At 43.5% G+C, this 27,297-nt stretch overlaps 1 long non-coding RNA gene across 1 annotated transcript in view; it reads right to left on the bottom strand.

Moving 5' to 3' along the window:
* Positions 1 to 14,115: 14,115 nt before the first annotated feature.
* The window catches only part of LOC138843377 (uncharacterized), a 76,329-nt gene continuing 63,147 nt past the window's right edge, over positions 14,116 to 27,297 (bottom strand). Inside the window, exon 3 of the long non-coding RNA XR_011378036.1 lies at positions 14,116 to 15,263. This is a non-coding gene — a long non-coding RNA (uncharacterized lncRNA). The remainder of the gene's footprint in view (positions 15,264 to 27,297) is intronic.

The raw sequence follows: 27,297 nt of genomic DNA on the forward strand, positions 1-27,297 counted from the left end.
GCTTCAGCTCCTGACTCCAGCCTCCCGCTAATGTAGACTCCAGCCTCCTGCTAATGAAGAGGCAGTGATGGCTCAAGTCATTGGGTCCCTGCCACCCATGAGGGAGACCTGGATTGAGTTCCTGGCTCCTGGTTTTGGCCTCCAGGACATCCTGTGCTGTTGCAGGCATTTGGGAAATGAACCAGTAGAGGGGAGTCTCTCCTCCGCCTGCCTCTGAAATAAATGAGCAGAAATTTAACAAATAAATCTCATTTGATTTTTGAGGATTTGATTTTCTTTCCATGTGCAAAGATAAAGTGATATCTAAAATAGTGATAACATGCTAATTATGGTGATTCTAGATTGTAAGATTTTGAATGACTTTTTTGCTTCTTTGTTTTTATACATGGATATTTGTGTATGCCACTTATTTTTCAAAAATCTAAAAGACATCATGTGATTTTTTAAGGTAAATAAAAGGAAAAAATCAGGAAAATGTGGAAGCAATTTTTTTCTCAAGGATGCTGGAAACTTGGGGAAAAGTAACTTCAGAGGAGGAGGAATATCTTTTTTCTGAAAAAAGGAGGGGTGAGATAAAAAGATAATTGCAGAGATTTAAAAAATAAATTTCTCATACAGGATAGCTAGGGCTTCACACCAGATGTTCAGATGATCACCATCATTCTGAAAAGAAAGGGATGAAGTCACTTCTGGTGGAACCATCCTTTCCTATGAAACATGGAGTCCAGGTTTGGAGGCAATTGAACTTTCTGAGCCAAGCATTAACTGCGTGTGTCAGTTTTCTGACTGAATTATTCCCTGTCTAGATTAAAATACAGTTAATCAAAAAGTGGGGATGAAAATACAAGTGGCTGGGAACCTGGAGACAAGAAATGGGACGAATAACAAAAATTTTAGTAACAGTGGTGTCTGCTGCTCCTTACAGAACGCATGCAACGCACCAAGCACAAAGGCAAATATTTGCTATCTCGCATTCCTTCATTCGGTGCTCAGAATCAGTGACTTTTAGAGATGTTCAGAAATGCGCCTATAGTCACACAGCTACCCAACAGCAGAAGTGAGATCTGAACCCCGCCTACCTGACAAAGACAGATCAAACCTGTTTTCTAAATAAGAAATTTGATGTATCCATCCTTCATATGTTGAGCCCTTCAAATAGAAATCTACCTTTTATCAGTACTAGCCACCTTATTGAGAATCTGTTTTCTTCGCTATGTTAAAAGAACATATTCAAATGCCCTCCAAGTGTTCTTCACAGGATGAAAATTGAGTTTCCTCTATCTTGCTTCTTGCCTCTTATATTACTTTCATTTTCGCAAACTCAATTTCTTCCCAAATCATTGGAATGGCACCTTTGAGCCCAGCCTGGATAAAGTATCCATCTTTATCTCCTTCTGTTTGGTAATGGGACACCCAGATGCGGATCCAAAGACTTCAGTCTCAGTGCTGACACATTTCTCTCTTTGTCCTTGGCTAATCTTTTTGCTCCCATGTCTTTATATGTATAAAGACATCAGTGAGAATTACATTTTAGAACACTCAAGGCCCAGTAAATTTATTTCTAAATTTCCAATATTAAATAATATTTAAACTAGATATTAGGTCTGTGACAAAACAGTGAATAGAAGTGTCAAGTATTAGCATTTTTATTGCTTTGAGAAAAGGTAAATATATTTATACATATTGAAATAACCCAAATGCCTATGAATAACTCACTAGCCTCTAAAAATTCTCAAGGATTCCCCCAAAGGCAGGCATGCTCACTGTTCAGCCTGGAATATTGGCTAAAGGCATTGAAATTAAAGATCCAAAGAGTATTGGTCCTTATTAATATCCTTGTATTTTCTCAATTGCCATCTACATTTTTATTGGGTCTGATTTTTTTTTTTTTTTTTTTAGATACTGGACTGGAACCTATGGCTACAATCCCAACTCATCTACAATCCAGCAAATTCAAAAGGCTTTGGAAGCTCTAACTTTTCTTTAGATTCATGTTTATGGAAAAACAGCAGACAAACGTGCTCATTGGTACCCATCCTGTCGTCAAGGCCAATGGATCTGAAAGTTGGACACAGAGCAAGACCAATTCGGTTTCTTGAAAATAAAACACTAGTACTCTAATGTGATAATTTAGTTCTTTTGTAAGATCAGAGCTCTTCCCATACTTTGGCTTCTGATCTTCATCTTGTTTACTAAAGAATAATTGTAGGTTATTCTTAGGCAAATTTTCTTAAATGTGAAAGAGAAAAATTTAACTCTTCCAGGTCTTACTATAGTAAGTAGAGAGTGTGTCTGCCTATGGATATGGGATGAGAATAACACAGCTATTTCTTTTCTTCCATTCAGAGAATACATTGACCTATCCTCTCCTGTTCAGAGATTATACACTTTCCCCTCTCCTCTGACATTCTTGGGTTCATAGATGTGTCTGAAAAGCCTGACTTGAAGGTGAGTGAAGGGACAAGCGCTATGGCATAGCGGGTAAAGCTGACACCTGCAATGCTTGCATCTCATATGGGTGCCGGTTCGAGTCCAGCTATTCCACTTCAAATTCAGTTCCCTGCTAATGGCTTGAGAAAAGCAGCAAAGGATGGTCCAAGCACTTGGGCCCCTGACATCCATATGGGAGACCTAGAAGAAGCTCCTGGCTCCTGGCTTCAGCCCAGCCCAGCCCTGGCCATTGTGGCCATCTGGGGAGTAAACCAGAGGATTAGCATTATCTCTTTCTCTCTCTCTAACTTTCAAATAAACAAATAATTTTTATTTTTGACAGGCAGAGTGGATAGTGAGAGAGAGACAGAGAGAAAGGTCTTCCTTTTGCTGTTGGTTCACCCTCCAATGGCCGCCGCGGCAAGCGCGCTGCGGCCGGCGCACGGCGCTGATTTGAAGCCAGGAGCCAGGTGCTTCTCCTGGTCTCCCATGGGGTGCAGGGCCCAAGGACTTGGGCCATCCTCCACTGCACTCCCTGGCCACAGCAGAGAGCTGGCCTGGAAGAGGGGCAACCGGGACAGAATCCCGCACCCCAACTGGGACTAGAACCCGGTGTGCCGGCACCACTAGGCGGAGGATTAGCCTATTGAGCCGCGGCGCCGGCCAACAAATAATTTTTTAAGGTGAGTGAAAAAGCCCACTTGGGAAATTGGTGACATGTTGGCAAATTGAATCATGGGTAATTCTTCCTCCCCTGTTCAATAATCACAGTTCTCAGGGGAAAGGGTGTAATTACTTCTGATAAGAGTATGTGTTGAGGGGCTGGCACTGTGGCATTTCTGGTAAAGCCACCACCTGAAGTGCCGGCATTCCATATGGGTGCTGATTTGAGTCCTGGCTCCTCTACTTCTGATCATGCTCCCTGCTAATGACCTGGGAAAGCAGAAGATGCTCCAAGTGTTTGGGCCCCTGCACCCATGTGTGAGACCTGGAAGAAGCTCCTGGCTTCTGGCTTCAGAACAGCCCAGCTCCGGCCATTGCGGCCATGTGGGGAATAAATCAGCAACTGAAGATCTCTCTCTCCTTCTCTCTCTTTCTCTCTCTCTGACTTCACCTCCCTGTAATTCTACCTTGCAAATAAAAAATAAATCTTAAAAAAAAAAGGACTACATGTTTAAACATGCTCTTTTCTTCAAGATAAGTTGGACCGTGTGAGTTGGAACTTTGAGGGGTTTTTCTGCTCCCGATGATAGCCGGTGGGTTCTGTGTGCTGTCTGTGCTGTGAGCATGCTATTGACCCACACAGCAAAGGCAGCGAGAGTGAAGAGAATCCCTGTCTGAACTCAGGCAGCAGGAGCTAGCTGGTACTGGAAAAGAGCCCTTGGCTGGGTGTAAGAAATGATGGCCTACAGCATGAACCTAGGGTGACTGCTCTATCAATCCCTATCTGTTTGAAATGGAGTCAATTTGCATAACTCTTGAGTCTTCGTTTTTATATCTATAAAACATGGGGATTAAACTAAGTTCCTGTCACATAGGAATATAGAAGTTCTGTGAAGTATGAACGATTTCTGGGTTTTGCATTTTGTTTTGTTTTTCTCTCTTCAGAATCTGCCATCCTTCAAAGCCCAGGGGCAGCTGGCTGAAGCAGAACTGACAAATCTGCTGGCCTTTGCTTCCACCTTCAAACAAGGAGCAGTAGATTTCCTGAGCCCCATAGGAATCCAGGCTCTCCCAAATCGCATCAAACTAAAGAGCATGGAAAATAGATACTTGGCAAACAAGACAAACTTGATTGTATTCGATGGAGTTTATTCAAATGTAGTGTTTCTTGTGCATTTGGAAGTGGCATCTAAACTCCTTTTCATTTTCTTTGCTCCTGCAAAAGATTGAAGACTGTTAACATCTTGGAAAATGTTACAATGGTTGCTTTTAAAAATGGATTTTATCTTTATAACTTCTGTTAGAAATCTTGGCATCCTGGAATATTAGAATTCACATATTGCTTCCTTCTGCCTCCAAGATGCAAAATTTTTTCCTTGTAGCAAAAGGCTCTCACCTCCTGTTACTACGACTGGAGATTGGATCAGGTGATCTTTCATGTTTCAGTATGTGACATGGGTGTCCCAAGTGGCAGCTTAAGCCATTTGCCACAATTCCTACCCCAGAGTTCTATGATTTCTTATGATCTCAAAAGGTTTTTGTTTGTTGGATACCAGTCCCTTATCAAATATGATTTTTCTAGTTTTATAGTAAGTCTTAAAGTTTGGTAGTGTTAGTTCTCAGATATTCTTCCTCTCTTCCAATATTGCAAATGCTATAATGGTTTTTTTTTTTGCCTCTTCTTATAAAATTTCAGAATCAAGTAGTCAATATCTACAAAATAGTTTGCCAATGTTTGGGTTGGGATCGCATTGAATCGATGGATTGAGTTCAGAAGAAGTCTTAGCAATGAGTCTTTGTATTAATGAACACGAACTATTTCTGCATGTGTTTAGATATTCAATTTCTTAAATAAGAGTTTTGTAGTTTTCCTCAATAGATCGTGTATATATATATATATATATATATAGTTAGATTTATATCTGGGTATTTTGTTTTCTTGTTGTTAATGTAAGTGGTAATGCATTTCTATTTCAAATTCCAATTTTTTATTGCTTGTATGTAGGAAAGCAACTGACCTTTGACTTTTATATATTAACCTAATATTGTATAAATGTGGTACAATTGCTTATCTGCTCCAATTTGTTTTTTTTTTTTTTTAACCCAATCAGTTCTTGGAAATTTTCTACATAGCCAATCACATGATCTGCAAACACAGCAGTTTTTTTCCTGCTTTCTCAATCTGTGTACCTTTTGTTTCCTGCTCTTGTCTTACCATGCTTCCTGGGACTTCTGCTATGATCCTGAACAGGAGAGGGACATCTTTGTCTTGATCCAGTGTTAGGGAGAAATCGTCCACGTGTGATGACAACAGTGTTTTTTTTGGTAGATTTTCTTTATCATGTTGAGGAAGTGCCATGTATTCTTGGTTTGCTGAGAAGTTTTATCTTGAATGGGTGTTTATTTTGTCTTGTTTTTAATATCAATTGATACAATCATGATTTTTCTTCTTTAGCCTGTTGATTTGATCAGTTGCATGAATTGATTAGCAAATGTTGTACCAACTTTGCATACTAGGAATAAATCTCAGTTTCTTATAGAATATAATTCTTTTTATACATTGTTGGATATAGTTCACTAATATTTTGTTGATAATTTTTGCATCTATGTTCATAAGAGATATTAGCAGTCTTCCCTACTTAAATCCTTATCTGTTTTGGCATTAGGATAATACTGACTTCATAGAATGAGCTAAAAGTATTACTTTCACTTCCATTTTCTGCAAAAGACTATAGATATTGGTATAATTTCTTCCTTAAATATTTGGTAGAATTCACCAGTAAAGCTATCTAGGGCTGATTTTTTTTTCCAAAAATTTCTATAGTAGATGTAGACTGTGATGGTTAATTTTATCTGTCTACTTGGCTGGGCCAGGGGATGCCCAGATATTTGGTCAAACATTATTCTGGGTGTTTCTGGGAGGGTATGTTTTGATGAGACTGACATTTAAATTTGTGAACTATGAGTAAAGCAGATTGCCTGCCATAATGTAGGCAGGCCATATCCAATTAATTCGAGGCCTGAGGGAACAAGAAGTCTGGCTTCCTCTAACCAAGAGAGAATTCTCCAGCAGGCAGCTGTCAGATTTCCTCTGCAATATTGAATCATCCGGGTCCTGTAACAGACAGCCTTTAGACCAGAACTGCAGTATCAGCTCCCCTGGGTCCCCAGCCTGCCAGATCCCCTTGCAAGCTTTGGGCTTGTCAACCTCCATAACTGTGTAAGCCAATTCCTTGTAATAAATCTCTCTCTCTCCCCCTACACACACACACACACACACACACTTATTGGTTCAGTGTCTCTGAAGAACCTTAAGATATAGGCCTATTCAGAATATTTGTTTCTTCCTATATAAGTTTCAATAGTTGCTGTCTTTCATAGAATTGGTTAATTAGTTGTTAAGAGTATATCTTGGCCGGCGCCGTGGCTCACTAGGCTAATCCTCCACCTGCGGTGCTAGCACACTGGGTTCTAGTCCTGGTTGGGGTGCTGGATTCTGTCCCGGCCGCTCCTCTTCCAGTCCATCTCTCTGCTGTGGCCAGGGAGTGCAGTGGAGGATGGCCCAAGTCCTTGGGCCCTGCACCTGCATGGGAGACCAGGAGAAGCACCTGACTCCCAGCTTCGGATCAGCACGGTGCGCCGGCCGCAGCATGCTGGCTGAAGCAGCCATTGGAGGGTGAACCAACGGCAAAGGAAGACCTTTCTCTCTGTCTCTCTCTCTCTCTCTCTCTCTCACTGTCCACTCTGCCTGTCAAAAAAAAAAAAAAAAAGAGTATGTCTTAATTATCATTTTAATATCTGTGAGATTAGTAGCTATGACTACTTTCATGTTTTTATTTTAGTGATTTGTTCTTTTTCTCAGCTTGGCTAGAAGTTTATCAATTTCACTGATTTTTTAAAAGAAATAGTTTTTGTTTTCGTTGATTTCTCTACTGAATTCCTCAATTCCTGATTTAAATTTTATTATTTCTTTTCTTCTACTTGCTTTGCACTTCAGTGGCTCTTCTTTTTCTAGTTTCCTGAGGTAAAAGCTTAGAGTATGATGTTAGATTTTTTTTCCCTAATATATGCACTCAATACTATTAATTTCCCTCTAATTATTGCTTTTGCTGCATCCCACAATTTTTTATAAGATGTATTTTTATTTTCAAGTAATGCCAAATATTTTAAATTTTCTTCTTAGACTCCTTTGATCCACATGTTACTTAGAAGTGTATAATCTCTAAATGTTTGGAGGATAGTCCATCTCTCTTACTTATTTTTGGTTTGATTCCATTGTGGTCTAACAAGATGTTTTGTATGATTTCTATTCACTTAAATTTATTTAGATGTATTTTATGGTCCAGAAGGTGGTCTATGTTAGTGAATGCTTTCTGTAAGCCACCAGTTCAATTTCAATTAAAATAGATTCAGAGTGAATTACAGATTTAATGAGGTAAACGGAAGTTGAAACAGGATTCTGTAAAGATCAACAGCACAAAGGATGCTGTCATTTTAGGTAACCACAATGCATAAAATGACTTCTAAACTTGGCATACAACATACACTTGTCAACCCAATCATATGAATAGTCTTTTTAAACATATTTACTTATATGAAAGGCAGAGTTAGAGGGGATTGGAGAGAGAAAAAAGTAGGGAGAGAGAGAGAGAATGAATCTTCTATTGGCTTCTTCACTTTCCAAATGACTGCAATGGCTGGGGCTGGGCCAGACCAAAGCCACGAGCCAGGAACCCCATCCAGATCTCCCATGTGGATAGCAGTGGCCCAAGCACTGGGGCCATCTTTAATTGCTTTCCCAGGCCCATTAGCAGGGAACTGGATCATAAGTGAAGCAGTTGGGACTTGAATCGGTGCTCACATGGGATTGGATTGCCAGCATTGCAGGTGGTAGCTTATCCTGCTGTGTCTCAACACCATCCCCTTGAGCAGTCTGTTGAAATATTGCTCATTCAAATTTTTCTTAGCTGAATTGTTGTCTGACTCAGTGACCTTAAGAGAAGAAGAAACTGTGCCCTTTATCCTTTAAAATTTTTATTAATATGTAATAATTATACATATCTATAGGGTATAACGTAATATTTCAACACATGTATACAGTGTGTGTTGATCAAAGAAATACCATGTCGATCTCTTTCTCACTACTTTATGTTCTGAGCCTTCAAGCTCCTCTTTTCTATTTCTTCATAAAATATACAATGAGTTATTGTAAGCTAGTGTATAACACTAGACTTCTTCCTTCTATCTACCTGTATTTTGGTACCTGTTATCCAATCCCCTTCCCCAGCTTTCCCAGCCTCCAGTAAAGACTGTAATAAACTCTGTTTATGTCCTGAGGTAGCATCATCCAGCTATACCTAATACTACACAGTGCCGTTATTATGCCCTAAGCGATGAAAATTAAATGCCATGTTTCACCTTGAGCTCAACATGTACACACTACAAAAGCAAAACTAGGGGCTGGCGCCATTGCTCATTTGGTTAATCCTCCGCCTGCAGTGCCGGCATCCCATATGAGTGCTGGGTTCTAGTCCCGGTTGCTCCTCTTCCAGTCCAGCTCTCTGCTGTGGCCCTGGAAGGCAGTGGAGGATGGCCCAAGTGCTTGGGCGCCTGCACCCGTGTCGGAGACCAGGAGGAAGCACCTGGCTCCTGGCTTCGGATCAGCGTATCTCTGGCCATGGCGGCCATTTGGGGGGGGGGGGGTGAATCAACGGAAGGAAGACCTTTCTCTCTCTCTCTCTCTTTCACTGTCTAACTCTATCTGTCAAAATAAAAAAAAAAAAAAAGAAAGAAGAGCAAAACGAAACACAAGGGCTGACACTTCACTAAAGGAACAATCTTGTTTTTTGTTATTTTGTTTACTTTTTGATTGACAGCATCAACTAGTAATTGTCCAGTATATGAGCATTACCTCTAATCACACGTGCAATGATAGTTCTACCACAAGGATGATACAAGCGACGATCAATGTTCAGTGGAAGCATGGGTTACAGGTGGCCAGCCTTCTCTAGGACTTCTTACTCCTACTGCGTCTTGGTCTTTTAGGAAGAGAACATTCTTGCAGGAATAATCCAAGCTCTGGCCTCATTTGTGGCAGGGTCCACTTCCAGCAGGCTTGGCTGGCTGTCTTGGCTGGGCCTTTTTATCTCAAAGTCTCTGAGCAGACTGGCTTGGGTCCTCACCCACGCAGACTCTGTGCTGGGAAACAGAGTTTAATCCTTAGAATGGGTCCAGTCACAGATTCCAGAAAATGGACTCAATATCTATTTGCAAACTTTTTTAAAATGTGGATCCCATTCTGTAGGATTTTCAGCACTGCTTCTTGCAGCTGTTCCTGAGTGGAAGGGCACCAGACACACACAATTCTCTCCTTCATCTCTGCCAAACGCCCTCCTTTTCCCATCATCTTAAAGAAGAAACTCGAAGCTGCTCCTGGGATAGGAACGATAAACACGACACAGCTAATACTGCCCTGGGGATCTGCAGATTGGCAGGTGCCGATCTGCAGCTCGGCACCTGCAGTGGAAGTCTCTCAGCCCTGTGGCTGACTGACAAGGGACAGTCTGGCCAGGATGAGAGGCCATGGATCACCTTGACCCTGGCCCTCCTCCCAATTCCAGCATCGAGAAGGCTTAAAGTCTTTCCCAAAGGAATTTTTTTCCTTGAGAGCCAAGACATTAAGGACGTTCTTTGGGATGAGAAACTAAGTAAACTGAGGTAGGTCAACTGGGATGGAGGGAATATGTCATTTATGAAGTAAAGATCAAGATGGGGCAAACAGGTGGTACGCAAGCTAAGATGTTGCTTGAATACCCACATCCCTTGCCAGAGTCACTGGATGGAACCAGCAGATAGATCTCTCTCTCTCTCTCTCTCTCTGCCTTTCAAATAAATGGATACATCTTTTAAAAAAAATGTTGTGGGAGAACAGAGGTTGACCTGATTGGAGCAAGAGAAAAAAACACGAAAAGGGAGACTAAAGAGCAGTGGTGTTGGCAGCACGATGCTTTCCTGGGAAGCTTTCTGGGAGCTGCCCTACTTATTCCAGGAGCTCCACTGCATGGGAACTTCCTCTCATGGAACCTTCTGGAATACGGCCACAAGATACCCTGTCCCAGGTACGTTGCAGAGAATCCGTGAACGCAGCAGCAGCAGAAGGGTCTCTGGAGGCGAGTTTGCTCCATAGGCAGGTAGGAAACCCTACAACTTCCTTACACAGGTGCTGGGATTAGCCTGGCTCCTCTGGAATCGAACTGGGTCATTTCTCGGGTCAGCCTGGGGGACTTCTGCGGCTGAGGCCTGAAGGGGGCGCTGTTAGGCCCTGCGATGGTCCCCAGACTTCAGTGGTTTCCCATTGAGGCCACCACCTACTTTTACTTTGCCTGGCACCCAGCAGCCACGTGCAGCCTCCCCTGTAGCATGCCGCCTGGGGGAGCCCAACCTGTGGCCTCTGCTCTCGCAGGCACTGGGGCAAACTGGCACTGGTTCTGTGGCTCACCACCCTGTCGGGCTCCCTCCCCATTCTCTCTCACACAGGTGTTTTGCCTACAAAACAAGAACCCAATGGTATTAAGTAGAACAAAAAAAAAATACTAAAAGGAATAAGTAGTAAGTTGTTTCTCAACAGGACAAGGGCTGATCAAGTCACTGTTTCTCATAGTGTACATTTCACTTCAACAGGTTTCCTTTTAGGTGCTCAGTTAGTTGTCACCGATCAGGAGAACATATGATATTTGTCCCTTTGGGACTGGCTTATTTCACTCAGCATGATGTTTTCCAGATTCCTCCATTTTGTTGCAAATGACCGGATTTCATTTTTTTTTACTGCTGTACAGTATTCTTTTTTTTTTTTTTTTTTTTTTTTTTTACAGGCAGAGTGGACAGTGAGAGAGAGAGACAGAGAGAAAGGTCTTCCTTTTGCCGTTGGTTCACCCTCCAATGGCCGCCGTGGCCGGCGCGCTGCGGCCAGCGCACGGCGCTGATTCGATGGCAGGAGCCAGGAGCCAGGAGCCAGGTGCTTCCTCCTGATCTCCCATGCAGGTGCAGGACCCAAGCACTTGGGCCATCCTCCACTGCACTCCCTGGCCATAGCAGAGAGCTGGCCTGGAAGAGGGGCAACCGGGACAGAATCCGGCACCCCAACCGGGACTAGAATCCGGTGTGTCGGCGCCACTAGGCGGAGGATTAGCCTAGTGAGCCGCGGCGCCGTCCTGCTGTATAGTATTCTATAGAGTACATATCCCATAATTTCTTTATCCAGTCTACTGTTGACCTACTTTGTAATAAAGAAGCCTGAACAAAGTGTTAGTGTAAAAAATAACACAAATAGTAGAACCTCTGCTAAGGTAAGTGTTGGGAAAAGACTTCAGGTGGAAATCTGAGCTGTCTTTCCTGTCAGTGTACACCTGGGGACATGATCTGGTCACCACCTTGCAGTCCCATGACAACCAATGGAAGGAAGACCTTTCTCTCTGTCTCTCTCTCTCACTGTCCATAACTCCTGAAGGTGACACTCTTGAATGTGGCTGTGAGGCCGTGGGCTGCCCTTGTGTGTAAGGACAGGACAGTGTTTGGAGAGCTGGCATGGTGACAGTCCACGCTGGCGTCCTCCGATCTCAGGGACTAAGGGACACGACACACTGTCACTTGATTTGTAGACCGCAGTCTTGCTCGTGGTGGCCGGTGCGTCTTCATTACGAGTGACTGCTGGTGCGGTAGTGGTTGACTTCAGCCTTCAGTATGTTCCTTTCTAGATTTCTCAGGATTCAGTTAGACCCCCAGTCGTAAAGGCTTTACAAGCCGGATATACTCGCCAGTGCTGCTGACACAGGCAAAGTGCAGAAAAGCTTCTGCCAACAGAAGAAAGGCTGGCGTGGTGACGGGGCGGGCCCAAGGGCTGCAAGCAGTGTCCATACTACTCTCTTGTGGCTTCTTACTTCAGAATGCAGTAATCCTTCCAGCGGTCTTTGCAGAGTATTAGCTGTGTAGGAGGCACAGGAACTTGTGGTTGTCTCATTCCAGGAACGCACAGTGAATTCACTTAGAGATGATCATCTGGCCAAATCTACTAATTTCCATTGCTCCTGGCGAGAGTCTGCGGGCAAGGCGGGGGTAGTCCTTTCCACGCTGCCCTTAGCCCAGTAGACGCGCCTACAGCACGAGCCGGCCACCATCTCCTGGTCAGCTGTCCCTACTCGGAGGCCTTTGGTGTTCAGCGCATAGAGGCTGCTGTTCTGGGAAGCAGGTGGAGCTGCTGCTTCAGGGACTTTGCCTCCGACCTGAAATAAGGTGCATGCAGTAAAGATGGAATAATAACGTGAGAAGAATAAAGGGGGTCAGTGAATGGCTCTGTGTTTGAAGAATGCATCTCACCAGGTAACAGTGAATCTGGGGGCCGGCGCCGTGGCTCACTTGGTTAATCCTCCGCCTTGCGGTACCAGCATCCCATATGGGCGCCGGGTTCTAGTCCCGGTTGCTCCACTTCCAGGCCAGCTCTCTGCTGTGGCCAGGGAGGGCAGTGGAGGATGGCCCAAGTGCTTGGGCACCTGCACCCGCATGGGAGACCAGGAAGAAGCACCTGGCTCCTGGCTTTGGGTCAGCACAGGGCTGGCCGTAGCAGCCATTTGGGGGTTGAACCAATGGAAGGAAGACCTTTCTCTCTCTCTCTGTCTCTCTCACTGTCTATAACTCTACCTGTCAAAAAAAAAAAAAAAAAAAAAAAAAAAAAAAAAAAAAAAGCAGTGAATCTGTGGCCCATGATGCTAGGAAAGAAAAAAATGTAAGTCTCTTTTTGACAATACCGTGGTAATACAATGACTAATACATTCTTGAAGAGCTGCTGGCATTGTGGTACAGTGGGTTAAGCTACTGCCTGCATCCCATATCAAGCACCTGTTCGAGTCCCAGCTGCTCCACTTCCCATCCAGCTCCCTGCTCATGCACCTGGAAAAGCAGCAGAAGATGGCTGGAGTGCTTGGGTCCCTGACACACTTATGGAAGGCTCAGGTGGAGCTCTGGGCTCCTGGCTTTGGCCTGGCCCTGTCCTGGTAGTTGTGGTCACATGGAATGGGAGGGCTGGCTTATGAGGACTGGAGTTGGCTCTTCCCTTCGTCCAAATTGGTGGGACCCTGGCAAAACACTTTCCCTGGAAGGCAGGACTTGTTAAAAAGAACAGAATACTGGGCGTATTTTACAAATGGCTTCAGTCCTCCTCACACAGACAGCTGATAGAGCCCCTGAGGAGAACTTGATGGGGCTCCTGAAAATAAAACCCGTGGAAGCGTGGGCCCTTTGCCCACACCTAGCCTCCGACAACTGGTTTAAGGCTTTCCTGTCCCAGTGTTGCTTCCTACAGAGGCTTCCGCTGCTGAATTTCTGCTTTTTTTTTTTTTTTTTTTTTTTTTTTGACAGGCAGAGTGGACAGTGAGAGAGAGAGACAGAGAGAAAGGTCTTCCTTTGCCATTGGTCCACCCTCCAATGGCCGCCGCGGCCGGCGGGCTGGGGCTGGCACACCGTGCTGATCCTAAGGCAGGAGCCAGGTGTTTCTCCTGGTCTCCCATGGGGTGCAGGGCCCAAGCACTTGGGCCATCCTCCACTGCACTCCCTGGCCACAGCAGAGAGCTGGCCTGGAAGAGGGGCAACCGGGACAGAATCTGGTGCCCCGACCGGGACTAGAACCCGGTGTGCCAGCGCCGCAAGGCGGAGGATTAGCCTAGTGAGCCGCGGGCCGGCGAATTTCTGCTTCTGTACGTTGTGATGCTCCGTACCTGGCTGTCTTTCCAAGCTGGGGGGGGGGGGGGGGCAGCACTTTGCCCTAGGACCTCGATTCTTTGATGGATCTAAGAACAGTCATTGGTGTTTCACTTTGTTCAGGATTTTTGATTTTGTGAGAATGAGAGTGACGTTTGTAAGCTCTTGACATGCCTGACTAGAGACCACAAGCTGAGCTTAAGTTTGACGGTACTTGTTGATTGCATTTTCAATTCTGTTAATGTACAATCTTCAGAGCTCGTTCCTACGTTATCTTTTTATCATAATTTAAAATTAAAATGAGTCTGTTAGATCCGAAAATTTTAGCAAAATCTGGATGCAGCTTTATCAAATCCATAGACTTATACAGAGAAAGGTATTTTGGTGACATACGTCTAGATCACTTTATATTTGCAATGCTATTCTTCCACTTGCCAGACGAAAAAAATAAGACTCAGGTAAATATTCCAAATGAAAATTTCTTACACATTATTAAAGTAATGTGTTCCATTTACTTTGAGTCTCAATGTCATCTGTAACATTAAGCACAATAAATTACTGAAAGCCAGCTAATATAATTTTTGTGCTCATCATGCTTTTGTTTTCTTCATTTTCATATATACACAAACACACATGAATATACATATATATGAATCCTTACTCTCCAACTTCCATTCAGTTTTTCTCCTTACAAGTATTAGAATTTCCTTAATGACATTTGTGGGCATTTCTATATTTCATATAATTTATATTTATATTTTTGTATTAACACATTTGTTAATGCAGAAACTCAATGATCTTGGGGAAAAAAGAGGAGTTAGTGGTCTCTATCCTGACTTTGTACTCTCTAACAAGGTAAAGACAAACTGGTCTTTATCCATGTATCTTTTGAGCGAAGTGCCAGTTAGACCATAAATGCTAATGACCTAACGCATCCCCACCATCACGTCAGCAGCAGCAGTAACATCATGGTGATTTGTCCACACGTCAATATTCATTGCATTGTTTTGGTACAGGTTTTCAAACGACTCAATAATTCATCCTAAATTCCTTCACTATATTACTGCTGGGTATATGTTGCAAAACTAATGCAAAGCTGAGAGTTTTAAAAATGTTGTGGGGCCAGCACTGTGGCACAGCATGGGTTAAGCCACCGCTTGTAATGCCAGCACCCCATGTCTGAATGCCTGTTTGAGCCCCAGCTGCTCCACTTCCGATCCAGCTCCCGGCTACAGCGTCTGTGAAAGCAGCAGAGGGATTGTCCCTGTATCCAGCCCCTGTCATGCAAGTGAGTGACCAGGGTGGAACTGCAGTCTCGTGGCTTCTTCTGGCCCCAGCTCCAGCTGTTGCGGCCATTTGGGGAGTGAACCAGTGATGAAAGGTCCCTGTCTCTTCTTCTCACTCTTTCTCTGTCACTCTGCCTGGCAAATAAATAAAATAATTTATTCAATTTTTTTGATCACTTAGGTAAAGTAAATTTAAAAACATTCAGTTTAAAGTTGAACTTTTTCCTGTAAATTGGTTATAGCCAACTTGGATTTCTCTAATATTTCCAGAAGACAAGACCAATTACAATCTTATAAATAAACACAGTAAAATATCATAGTAAAATATGATGTTAAGAGCTAATCTGAATGACAAAATCACAGGTTTTCGGCCAGCGCTGCGGCTCACTAGGCTAATCCTCTGCCTTGTGGCGCCGGCACACCAGGTTCTAGTCTCGGTTGGGGCGCCGGATTCTGTCCCGGTTGCCCCTCTTCCAGACCAGCTCTCTGCTGTGGCCCGGGAGTGCAGTGGAGGATGGCCCAAGTACTTGGGCCCTGCACCCCATGGGAGACCAGGATAAGTACCTGGCTCCTGCCATCGGATCAGCGCGGTGTGCTGGCCGCAGCGCGCCGGCCGTGGCGGCCATTGGAGGGTGAACCAACGGCAAAAGGAAGACCTTTCTCTCTGTCTCTCTCTCTCTCACTGTCCACTCTGCCTGTCAAAAAAAAATCACATGTTTTCTCTTATTTGTGAAACTTAGTATAGGATATAAAAATTGGGTGAATGTCATATCATTTGGAACACAGTTATAAATATTGCTTTATTAAACCATACCTTGTAAATGACAATGTACCCTTCTTTACTCTTGTTATGATCATTGTCATGAATCCCTTACTTTGTGATATTAATATTTCTGTTTTCAAGGGAAAAAATTAGAGAGCTTCTGGGGCTAGTGTTGTGCACAATGAGTTAAGCCACTGCCTGTGAGGCCAGCATCCCATATTAGAGTGCTAGTTCGAGTCCTGGTTGCTCCACTTCTGATCCAGCTTCCTGTTAATGCACTTGGGAAAACTGAAGGCGATGGCCAAAATACTTGGGGCCCTGCCACCCATGAAGAGGACCCAGATGGAGTTCTGGGCTCCTGACTTTGCCTGGCCCTGCTTCACTGGACATCTGGGGAATGACCCAGTGGATGGAAGAAATCTCTCTCTGTATCCCTGTTTCTGACATTCTGTTTTCCAAATAAATAAAATAAAATTTTAAAAAAGAGTTAATCCAACATATGCAAATGTGGGCATGATTGGAGGTAAAGGACAGACACAAAGTATAATGTCAATGTTGGGTTATATATTTACATCTACAATGCTTTAAATCTGAAATTTGTAGATACTCTCTCCCCCACCAAATGAGATAAATATTTGGTAAATTAAGTCAAAGTAGGTAATAATAATGCAACTTTCAAAGTCAATTAGTTTACTTCCAGCAGGTAGCTGGTACACTGGGGAAATGTGGTTCTGTGTTTTAGATCAGATTCCTCTTTCGAAAGGCAGTCACTTTTGTGGGCTCCACATTCTTCCCTCTCATTGTGTGCTTGGCTCTGCTGATGTCCGTGTGTAAGAATTTGATTTTCTCACACAAAATGCCATTCCCTCACTTGCGATGCACCAGTGCAACCTCCCTGCCCTTCTTGCTTGGAAGCAGGCGTGTCCCCCATAGGCGTGCGTCTTCTCCACATTCCAACCTTAATGCCCACATTTCAATGTTTTACACAAATGTACTCTCTATTTTCCAGAACGTTCTTTGAGCACTATATTCCTTCTTTCTCTTTATCCCAGAACACTCATTGTCTACATCACTGGTTTTGACACTTAGTCACAAAACATCAGGATTGTTATTCAAGTATTCACTTGTCTTGTGCTTGTATGCAGGAAATAAATCCTAAATTTAAGAATAGTTCTGAACATGTATGCATAAAGTTATTTAGCAGAAGCTTATGAATTAAACATGTTTCAGAAGTAACTTTTCATGTTTACTCCAACTTTGAGACTAGAAGCACAATAAATTTTGTTCTAAATCAGTTTGTGTCCCATAGATTTTTATTATTTATTTCCTTCTCTTCTTTGTGCTTGGGATATAAAAGGGTCTCGAGGGCAAGGAATAAGAACTTCCTGTGACCTCTTTCTGGGGACATATTTCAGCTTTCTCTCGAAACACACAGTCTTTGTTAAGTAGCCACACTTTGGGGTAAGGTATGAGATATATGCAGCATTATTTAGTAGAAGGGAAAGATGCAAAATTTCCTGATCTGAGATGGAAAATGGATTTATCTTTGTGAATGCAAAGAGTTATGAGACCAGTAGTTCTCCCTCATTATTGTTATTGCCACAGCATCATCACTATCAGCGTTAGCCATTCTGATCCTTACGTAACACTGACGGAGCACTTACTATGTTCCAGATACTGTGCTGAATACTAGTGCTACAGGCATGAAACGAATTACATCACCTGATCCTCGCAACAATATTCTGTGCTAGGTATTAGTATCCCACTTTTGAATGTGGAAAAAGAGGTGTGGAGAGATTGAGCCATTGGCTGAATGTCACACAACGAATAACTGGCAAAACTTGGTCTATATAAGAGGCTGATATCTTAAATACTAGATCACCAGACTAAAAGAAATTTGTAGATTGTGGGGTAATTGAGGGGATAAATGCTGGCGTCCCGATCCTACTGTTTTTGGTACAAACTGTAGTGCTGGGGCACATCTTATTAGGTCAATAGAATTGCCCAGTGAAATGAACAGTTACAAAAAAAAAAAAAACAAAAAAAAACAAAAAAAAACAAAAAAACACATTTTGCCTATCACTAGAAAAAGAAAACCATACTCTCTAACACAATGTTTCACAGAGCATTGTCAACATTCCCTCCATGATGGGAGGTGGCTTATTGAGAATATAGATTTCTGGGAATTCCTTTCCCCCAGAAAAAGAATTTCTCAGCTGTCTGAGGTGGGGCACAGGAATTTCTGTCTTGATACACAGCAAGCTCTGCGAATCAGTGCTGGGAGTTAAGAAGCAGCAGGTACTATTTTCAAAAAGAATGGGGCCAATGTTTGGGCACAGCAGGTTGGGCCACCACTTGGGACATTGGTATTCCACTTCAGAGCACGGGTTCCAGTCTTGGCTGGTCCGCTGCTGATCCAGCATCCCGACGATGTGCGTGGAAAGGCAGCAGAAGATGGCCCAGGTACGTGGGTCCCTGTCACCCCTGTGGGAGACCCTGGCGGTGTTCCAGGCTCCTGGCTTCTGCCTGGCCCAGGCCTAACTGTCTGCAGCCATTTGAGGAATGAGACAGCGGCTGGAAGATCACTCTCTTTCTCTGTTACTCTGCCTTTCAAATAAATGAAAGACATCTTAAAGAGCAAAGAATGTTTCATTTTGCATTCAGATTTAAAGTTTGGTTGTACGCAGGTGGAACACTCACACCCATCACAGAGAGGGTGGGGGCATCAGGTCATGGACAGGCAGGCTCATACATCCCTAATGATGGGAGCCTCGTTCCTCCGAGGAGAGATGCGGAGCCCGGGCGAGGCCATGGCTGGGCCATTTGCTTGTTGTTTCTGTCTGCACATTAGTTAAACAAACGCCGTGCTACAAACATGCGCACTGTTCTTCACTGAACTACAAAGCTCCCCATCCCCATCAAAACTCAAAACTCGCGTCCTTATGACCCAGAGCCCGGCATGGGGGACAGTGAAGACTCAGTCACGTGGCTGCCAGATGGGGGGCAGCTGAGGGCTTAGGAAGAAAGGTGGGGACAGCGGTGTTCTGATACAAAGTTCTGAAGGAACGTCAGACAATGTACTTGCCCTTGCCGTCGTGGTTTCCACAGGGTAATCAAGGGCCTGGCTGAGCCTCGGGAGACGGAGCAAGGGGCACGCTGCTGCCTCACCCGTGTGTTCGTCGTTGAAGTCCTCAGTCAGGAGAAAACTGCTGACCACACGAGGACCGGAAGGAAGGGGCCCAGAAAGCTTTGTTTATTTTACTTTTTTTAAAAAACAATTCATTTATTTACTTAATAGGCAGAATTACAGACAGAAAGAGGGAGAGACAGAGAGAGAGGTCTTTCATCAGCGGGTTCACTCCCCAAATGGCCACAACGGCTGGATCTGGGTCAATCTGAAGCCAGGAGCTTCTTCTGGGTCCCCCACGTGGGTGCAGGGGCCCAAACACTTGGACCACCTTCTACTGCTTTCCCAGGCCATCAGCGGGGAGCTGGATCAGAAGAGGAGCAGCCGGTATTTGAACTGGCACCCACATGGAATGCCAGCGTGCAGGCATATGCTTAACCTACTATGCCACAGCACTGGCCCTTATTTTACTTATTTTTTAAGTTTTATTTTATTTATTTGAAAGTAGACAGAAAAAGAGAGGGGGAGAGAGAGAGAGAGAGAGATGTATCTTCCCTCTACTAGTTCACTCCTCAAATTGCTACAATAGCCAGGGCTGGGCCAAGTCAAAGCCAGGAGCCTGGAACTCCATCTGGGTCTCCCATGTAGGTAGCAGCAGCCCAAGTCTTGGGCCGATTTCCACTGCTTTCCCAGGCACATTAGTGGAAGCTGGATCAGAAGTGGAGCAGCTGGGACTCCAATCAGTGCTGCAATACAGAATGCCGGCATTGCAAATAGCAGCTTAACCCACTGCACCACAGCACCAGTCCCAGAAAGCGTTTTTAAATGAGTTTAATGAAAAGAGATACCAAATAGAAAAACAAAGATTACAAAAATGAGAGAGAGAACAAAGAAGAAAATCTCATTGCTTTGAAGTTGTGTTTTAGGTGAATCTCTACCAGAAGTTGTCCAGAGGATGCTGTTACCCTATACTTTAATTAAACATCTTTTTTTCCTTTGCATATAAGGAAAAAGAATACCAAGACATCTGATTGAATAGTGTCTCCTGCATCCTCTGTATGTGAGGGTTAAAGTTGAAAATCTAGGTCACAAAGGAAAGATTTTAGAAAGAGGGTCCCAAATGCAAATCGAAACCCTCTGAGATATCTCCTCACCCCTGTCAGAATGACTCAAATCCAAAACACAGAGTAACAAAGGCTGGTGAGGATGTGGACGGAGGGAACACTTAGACACTGCAGGTGTGAATGTAAATTAGCGCAGATGCTATGGAAAACAGTGTGGAGATTTCATAAAAACTACAAACAGACTTGCCATATGATCCAGCAATTTCACTACTGGGTATATACCCCAAAGACTTGAACACAATGCATCCAAGTGATACCCATACCACCATGTTTACAGCAGCACTGTTCACAAAAGCCAACACTTGGAGTCAACTGAGATGTCCAACATCAGATGACTTGATAAAGAAAATGTGGTGTATGTGGGAGACCTGGAAGAAGCTCCTGGCTCCTGGCTTTGGATTGACCCACCTCCAGCCATTGTAGTCATTTGAGGAGTAAACCAGCAGAGTGGATGCAAGACCTCTCTCTCTCTCTCTCTCTCTCTCTCTCTACCTCTCTACCTCTCTGTAACTCTGTCTTTCAAATAAACAAATCTTGGAGAAAAAAAAACAGAAAAAAAGAAAATGTGGAATATATATGTGGTGGAATATTATTCAGCTATAAAAAAAGAATAGAATTCTACCATTTGTAGCAAGATGGATGCAACTGGAGTAAGTATGTCATGCTGAGTGAAAGAAGCTGGACCCAGAAAGACAAATGTCACATGTTCTCCCTTATAAATGGGAGCTAAAATTAAGAAAGAAAGAAAGAGAGAGAGAGAGAAAGAAAGAAAGAAATGCCTGTGTGTATCAATATTGCTAAAATATAGTTTCGGGTTTTTTTAAAAGATTTACTTATTTATTTGAAAGTCAGAGTTACACAGAGAGAGGAGAGGCAGAGAGAGGTCTTCCATCCATTGGTTCACTCCCTAGCTGGCCTCAACGGTCAGAGCTGTGCGGATCCAAAACCAGGAGCCAAGAGCTTCTTCTGGGTCTCCCATGCAGGTGCAGGGGCCCAAGGACTTGAGCCATCTTCTAATGCTTTCCCAGGCCGCAGCAGAGAGCTGGATCGGAAGTGGAGCAGCTGGGACTCGAACCAGCACCCATATGGGATGCCAGCACTGCAGGTGGCAGCTTTACCCGCTACACCACAGCACTGGCCCCCACAAATATAGTTTTGTAAAACCTTGTTTTAACCTTTGTCAAACCAATCGTTATAAATGTTATACTACTATAGTTTTAATGATCTGTGTTTATTTTTTAAAATTCAATGTATAGGGATGAAATGATCATTTTTCTGTTCCATTTTTGCTTATGGCTGTTGTCTATATTCCCTCTAGATGTGGGTCTTTTTGCTTTTTACTTGTTAAACTTCTTATTCTGTGAAGTAGTAAACATTTTTACTGTAATGTAAATTTAAAATAGGTTATCTCAAAAACATAAAAAGGTGGGGGGAGAAAGAACAAGAAGTGGGGAGAGAGAAGGGAATATCATTATGTTCTTGGAATTGTATCTACAAGTCACATTGAATTAAAATTAATTAAATTTAAATTATTTTAAAATTAATTAATTAAAAATAATTAAAATTAAAATAAAATTAATTAATTAAAATTAAAATAAATAAGTAAATAAAGAAGTAAATATTAAAGAGGGTCCCAGATGTACTAAACATACCTCCACTGAGACGCTCCCCTTTCTAGGCCTTCTGAAGAGAGGTGACAACAAACATGGAATTTACAGCTGTGGCTGCAACCCTGAAGATAAAGATCTATGACTCCAGGGAACAGGGCAGCATTTAGCGGATGCCTCAAGGCTAAGTGGCACTGCCCTAGGGCCAGGGGAAGTGCCAGGAGAGGCTCTCGTCCCTAGACGTTACCTGGCTCCTGGGCGTTCATCGTGTCCCTTTAGAATCGGCTTAAAACTGTGTTGACAATGTGCATGGTACCAGCTACTTTTCCTGTGCTTTATCCGCTGAGGAGCGTGGTGAGAACCACTGCTCACAGGCCCAATGCTAAGAACACACTGGAGTGAAGCAGGCCGTGGCTAAGTGTTAGGAAACACTCCAAGGAAACACAGTGGAAAACTGGAGAACACGGGCTAAGGCTGAAAGCTGGACAGATCTACACCCGTGAATCAATTCTGTTTTCCTGTCTTCCCTATCAGATACCTAGGCGCAGGTATGATGGAGAAATAACAGGATTGATTGATTGGGTTATGAATCCCAAGCCATTCAGATCCTACAGACCAAATCCAGATTAGACCCGTTCCTAGATTTCCCTCCCTCTCTCTCCCCTCTGTCCCCCCACATTCTTATTTATCTTATAAACCAGTATGTCAAGACCTAGTTATAAACATCCACCATATGCAGGTAGACACCGTATGGAATCTCTGACCTCAGGGACGTTTAGCATGTAGTAGAGAAAGCAAGAAATCGGAGAGCAACGTGGAATTTATAACCTAAGAGACGCTTCCAGGTGGCTTGCAAATGTGTTATTGTGACTCCAGAGGAATCACAGATCAAAGCGGAATGAAGTGCCATGCTCTCAGATTTCAGGGGCATGATGTGACTTGAGAAATCTTGAAACGGCGGGAAGATTTAGCACTGTAGAGGCCACGGGACAGGAAAGCACAGTTTAAGCACAGGAGCAGAGCAGGCAAAGGAATACAAGGAGGTTAAGCTTTTAGCCTCCCTCCCTCCCTTCCTTTTATTCCAAACTGAAAGTTCCCAAAGATGGCTGGAAAATGTTGGCAGAGAGGTTGTCCTGACTCCATGGGTAAAAAACATTTCTTGTCCTTGTATTGTGGAAAGTACGTACGAGTCTGTGCCATTCACTCTAGATTATGAATCACTAAATGCTGTGCGGGTCTGGTCTGGTCCCATGCCAAGGAAAATACTAAGTCTAAGTGTCGGAGCAGGAATTAGATCTTGTACAGGATATCAAGTACTGTGGCCTTTGTGGGAAAGTAATGGAAAACACAACTCAAAATGTCTTCAGCAATAAAGAACGTGTATTATCTCATGTGATGAGAAGTGCAGAGGGTGCGACTATCTTCCAGGTTTGATTTGTGCGGTGATTTCACCATACCACCCAGACCTAGGGTCCCTCTAGTCTTCCCCTCTGCCATCCTGAGAACATTACCCTTGTCCTCACCTGGCTCTCTGGATGGTTGCCCCAGATGTACCATCAAAGCAAGAAGAGGTCCTGAGATGGAAGATACCATCTCCCACTATGCACTTCTTTTATCTTTTCAAGTTTCTATTTATTTATTTGAAAAAGAGGAAGACGGACAGATAGACATCTCCCACCAATGGGTTCTCTCTCCAAATGCCTGTAAAACCTGATTCTGGACTGGGCCAAAACCAGGAGCCAGGAACTCTTAACCACTAACTAAGCCTGCCTCCTGTGCCTCTTTTTAGGAATAAGGAAATCTTTCCCATAAGGCCTTGGATAGACCTTCTCTGATATATATTTTGCAAGACTGGGTCACATGCACATTCATAAACCATCACTGTTACAAGGAGTGTGTTTGCCATGGTTGGCTCAGACTAGTTGGAATTTACCTCTGAGACACATGGGGGGTGGGAAACCAAGCTCTGTCAGAACAGAACCAAAAGAAGAGGAGGAGGAGAAGGAGAGAAAAAGAAGGGGAAGGTGGGGGAGGAGGTAACTTGGTTCTCTTTCCCCTTCAAGAAGTTGAACCTAACTCCTGCCGCCTGGGTACCAGGCCACTGAAGCAGACAATGGGAGGCCCAGGTGGCAAACGCCCCCTACCAACAGGTGCGAGAGGAAACCAGCTTGGAGGTAGATCTTCCGGCCCCAGTCAAATGGCTGCGGTCCCACCAACAGCCTGACTGTGGCTAAAGGAAGCATTGTGAGCCAGGAAAACCCAGCAAGCCCACTTCCGAATTCCTCCTGAGATTGTGAGCAAACTCATGTTCATTGTTTGAAACCTGAGTTTTGTTGTTAACAGATTAATAGATTAAGCAACCAGTTGTGAGTTTGGTATTTCTTCAGGGAACTTGAGTATTCTTTTCATAGATAGAAATTACTCATATCTTAAGATGGTTTGACCAAATGAGAAGAACCTCTCTGGAGTCAACTGGATGAAGAGGAAAGAATTTGGATTTAGAAATTAATTGAATTCTGGCCTTGGCTCTGTTACTAAGAAACCCTTGTGAGAAACTCTGCTTCTCTTGATTTTATGATCATAAACTATACCGTCAAGGGGCTGAGCTAAATGTGTCTGATATCTCTTCCAGCTCTCAATTCCCACTGATATGTGAAATGCTTTGACTCTACTGTGTTTCAAGTGCAATAGTTCAACATTGAGGATGCCAGCTCTGGAATTAGACACCTGGGGTTTAAATCACAGTTCCGTCACTTACTAAATAATTGTACGCGGATGAGTTATGTTGCTGTTGTAAGCCTCAGATTTTCATAGGTTTTTGAGAGGGTCAAATAGATAATGCAACTAAATCTCCCAGTGTGTGGTAGCACTTAGTAAGATCTCAATAAACACAGGCAGCTGAGTTATCTATATTATAGCAGCACATTTTGAAAAATAAAACAATTCTTGAAATACCAGAGTTGTATTTTTTTAGTAATTTTTTACCTTGAAAAGTAGAGTTACAAAAAAGGAAGGAGAAACACATAGAGAGAGATAGTCCATCTTTAATTAACTCTTCAGATGGCCACAGGGGCCAGGCTTGGGCCAGGCCAAAAGCTTCTTCTGAGTCTCCCAGGTGGGTACAGAGGCCCAACCACTTGGGCCACCTTCTGCTGTTTTTCCCAGGCCATTAGTTGGGAGCTGGATGGGAAGTGAAGCAGCTGGGGCATGAACCGGCACCCATATGGGATGCTGGCATCATAGGAGGCAGCTTAACCTGCTATGTCACAACTCCTGCCCCCAGATCTGTATTCTGTGTGTGCTTTAGGAATAGTTTATGGCTTAGTTGGGTTTTATATCATCATGATGTAATGCATTTTTTAAGATTATTTTATTTATTTGAAAGAGTAACAGAGACAGGTAGAGTCAGAGAGAGAAAGAAAGAGAGAGAGAGAGAGAGAGAGAGAGAGAGAGGTCTTCCATCCTCCACTGGTTCATTCCCCAAATGGCCGCAATGGCCAGAGCTGAGCTGATCCGAAGCCAGGAGCCAGGAAATTCTTCCAGGTCTCCTACCCAGGTGCAGGGGCCCAAGGACTTGGGCCATCTGCTGCTGCTTTCCCAGACAATAGCTGAGAGCTGAATCAGAAGTGGAGTAGCCGGGACTTGAACCAGCACCCATATGGGATGACAGCACTGCAAGCCAAGGCTTTAACCTGTTGCACCACAGCGCCGGCCCTGTAATGAGTATTTCATAGATACCTGGAGCAATTATTATGTTTTAAATGACAGAAATGTGTATATCAAGTTTTGTCCTACAATTTATTACTGATCATACTCTGGATCAGAAAGTCAACCATAAATTAGAATCTCGTTCCTGTTAGAAAGAACAGTATGCTGTGTGATGGTGGCTATTTACATGTGTTTCTAAAAATGCCTCACAGTGCTGTTTGTGGCCCGTGCATTCTTGATTCTCACACTAGCCCAGTCTGTAGCAAGTACTCTATACATGCTTGAGCTGGTTTTGTTTTGTTTTGTTTTTTGGTAGTAGTACTGCATAACCAATAGAAATCTGTTTGCGGTTCTGCAGGTGCCTTGGGATCTGCTCACTGACAATGGACTCATTGTCCAGCAGACACTCAGGCCTGGTTCTCCCAGTTTGGACGCCTCCTGCTTTGGGTCTCCCAGACTTGAGCTGCTGGCTGGGCAGCCAGCAGTCCTCCGACAGCTTGCTGCCTTCCTCATTCATATCCGCAGTGTGCAGTTCCTTTTTGCTCGGGTCAGTTTCTGGGATACGTTTCCAAAATCAATATCTGATGTCTCTATTTGCTCTGGCACCTGCCAGTTGACTTAGGGAGGCGTCAATTGTGGCCACAGGGTTAGAATATTCGGAGCTTTCTATTTGCCTGTTGCACAGCCAGGGTCACCTGAGGCTCCAGACGAGGTGTCCAGCTGGAAGCCAGAGTCTTCTGGGTAGACTTCTTTGCCAAGGGTCATGTGCTATGCCTGGCAACTCAGAGTCAAGGCCTCCAATTCCCTATGCTCGTAGGTCCAGGAATTTTAAATAAAGCTTTGTTTCGTGTGCTACAATTTAAAAGTGTAATATTTTTGTTTTTCTATGACTTTTTCTGCCATGTTTTTCTTTGCAGCCACAAAGCAGCCACTCTGAAGCCTACTGTCCTATCAGCCTTAATGGGACTGTATTTCCTGCCTTACCATGTGATCGAGGTAGGTATGAATTACATGAGCAAATTAACATCTGGAATCCCTGGTATTGCTGCTGCTCTCTCGTCCTCATTCTTCATGGCTTTGTGTAAATTACTTCTTCTTGCCTTAGATTTCCAGGCTGGGATCCTGATTTTTGCACACGGAGTTTATATGGTTGGCTCTGCATTCCCTTCATTATCTGAGATACCCACCTGCCTCAGGATATGCACCTGCCTTTTTATCTTACATCTTTTGCATACCATTTTTTTTCTTTTATCAAGCAAAATCATGCTCTTTGTGGGGAAAAAGTCACCGTGCTTTATATAAGTTGAAAATTTCCAGATCCTGACATCTAGCCTCCTGAATTCAGTGCACCATAGTTTTAGGACTTACTTGCATGCAGAAAATCTATTTGCTGTAATGCTTATGAAACCTTAAATCCTAGACCATGGGATTCTCCTATTGTAATTGCTTCCAATGTAATATTTGATGCAATCTAGTGACAATTCTGCCTATGAAATGGGAGAAAATATTTGCAAATCATATATCCAATGAAGGATTAATATCCACAATATGTCAAGAAATCCTCCCACTCAACAACAGTAGCAAAATTAGCCAACTTAAAAATGGGCAAAGTGTTTAAATCAACCTGTCTCAGAGAAGATGTATGAATGGCCGCCAGGCATATGGAAATATGCTCAACATTGATCATTAGCAGATCATTAGGGAAACACAAGTCAATGCTACAATGAGATATCACCTTCATCAAGGTGGCTTCTGTTCTAAAAAACAAGAAAGTGTTATGTTGAGAAGGATATGGAGAAGTTGGAACTCTTATACCACTGATGTGAAAATACAATGGTAC

Source organism: Oryctolagus cuniculus, chromosome 8 (assembly GCF_964237555.1).
Source record: "Oryctolagus cuniculus chromosome 8, mOryCun1.1, whole genome shotgun sequence".
Lineage (NCBI taxonomy): Eukaryota > Metazoa > Chordata > Mammalia > Lagomorpha > Leporidae > Oryctolagus > Oryctolagus cuniculus.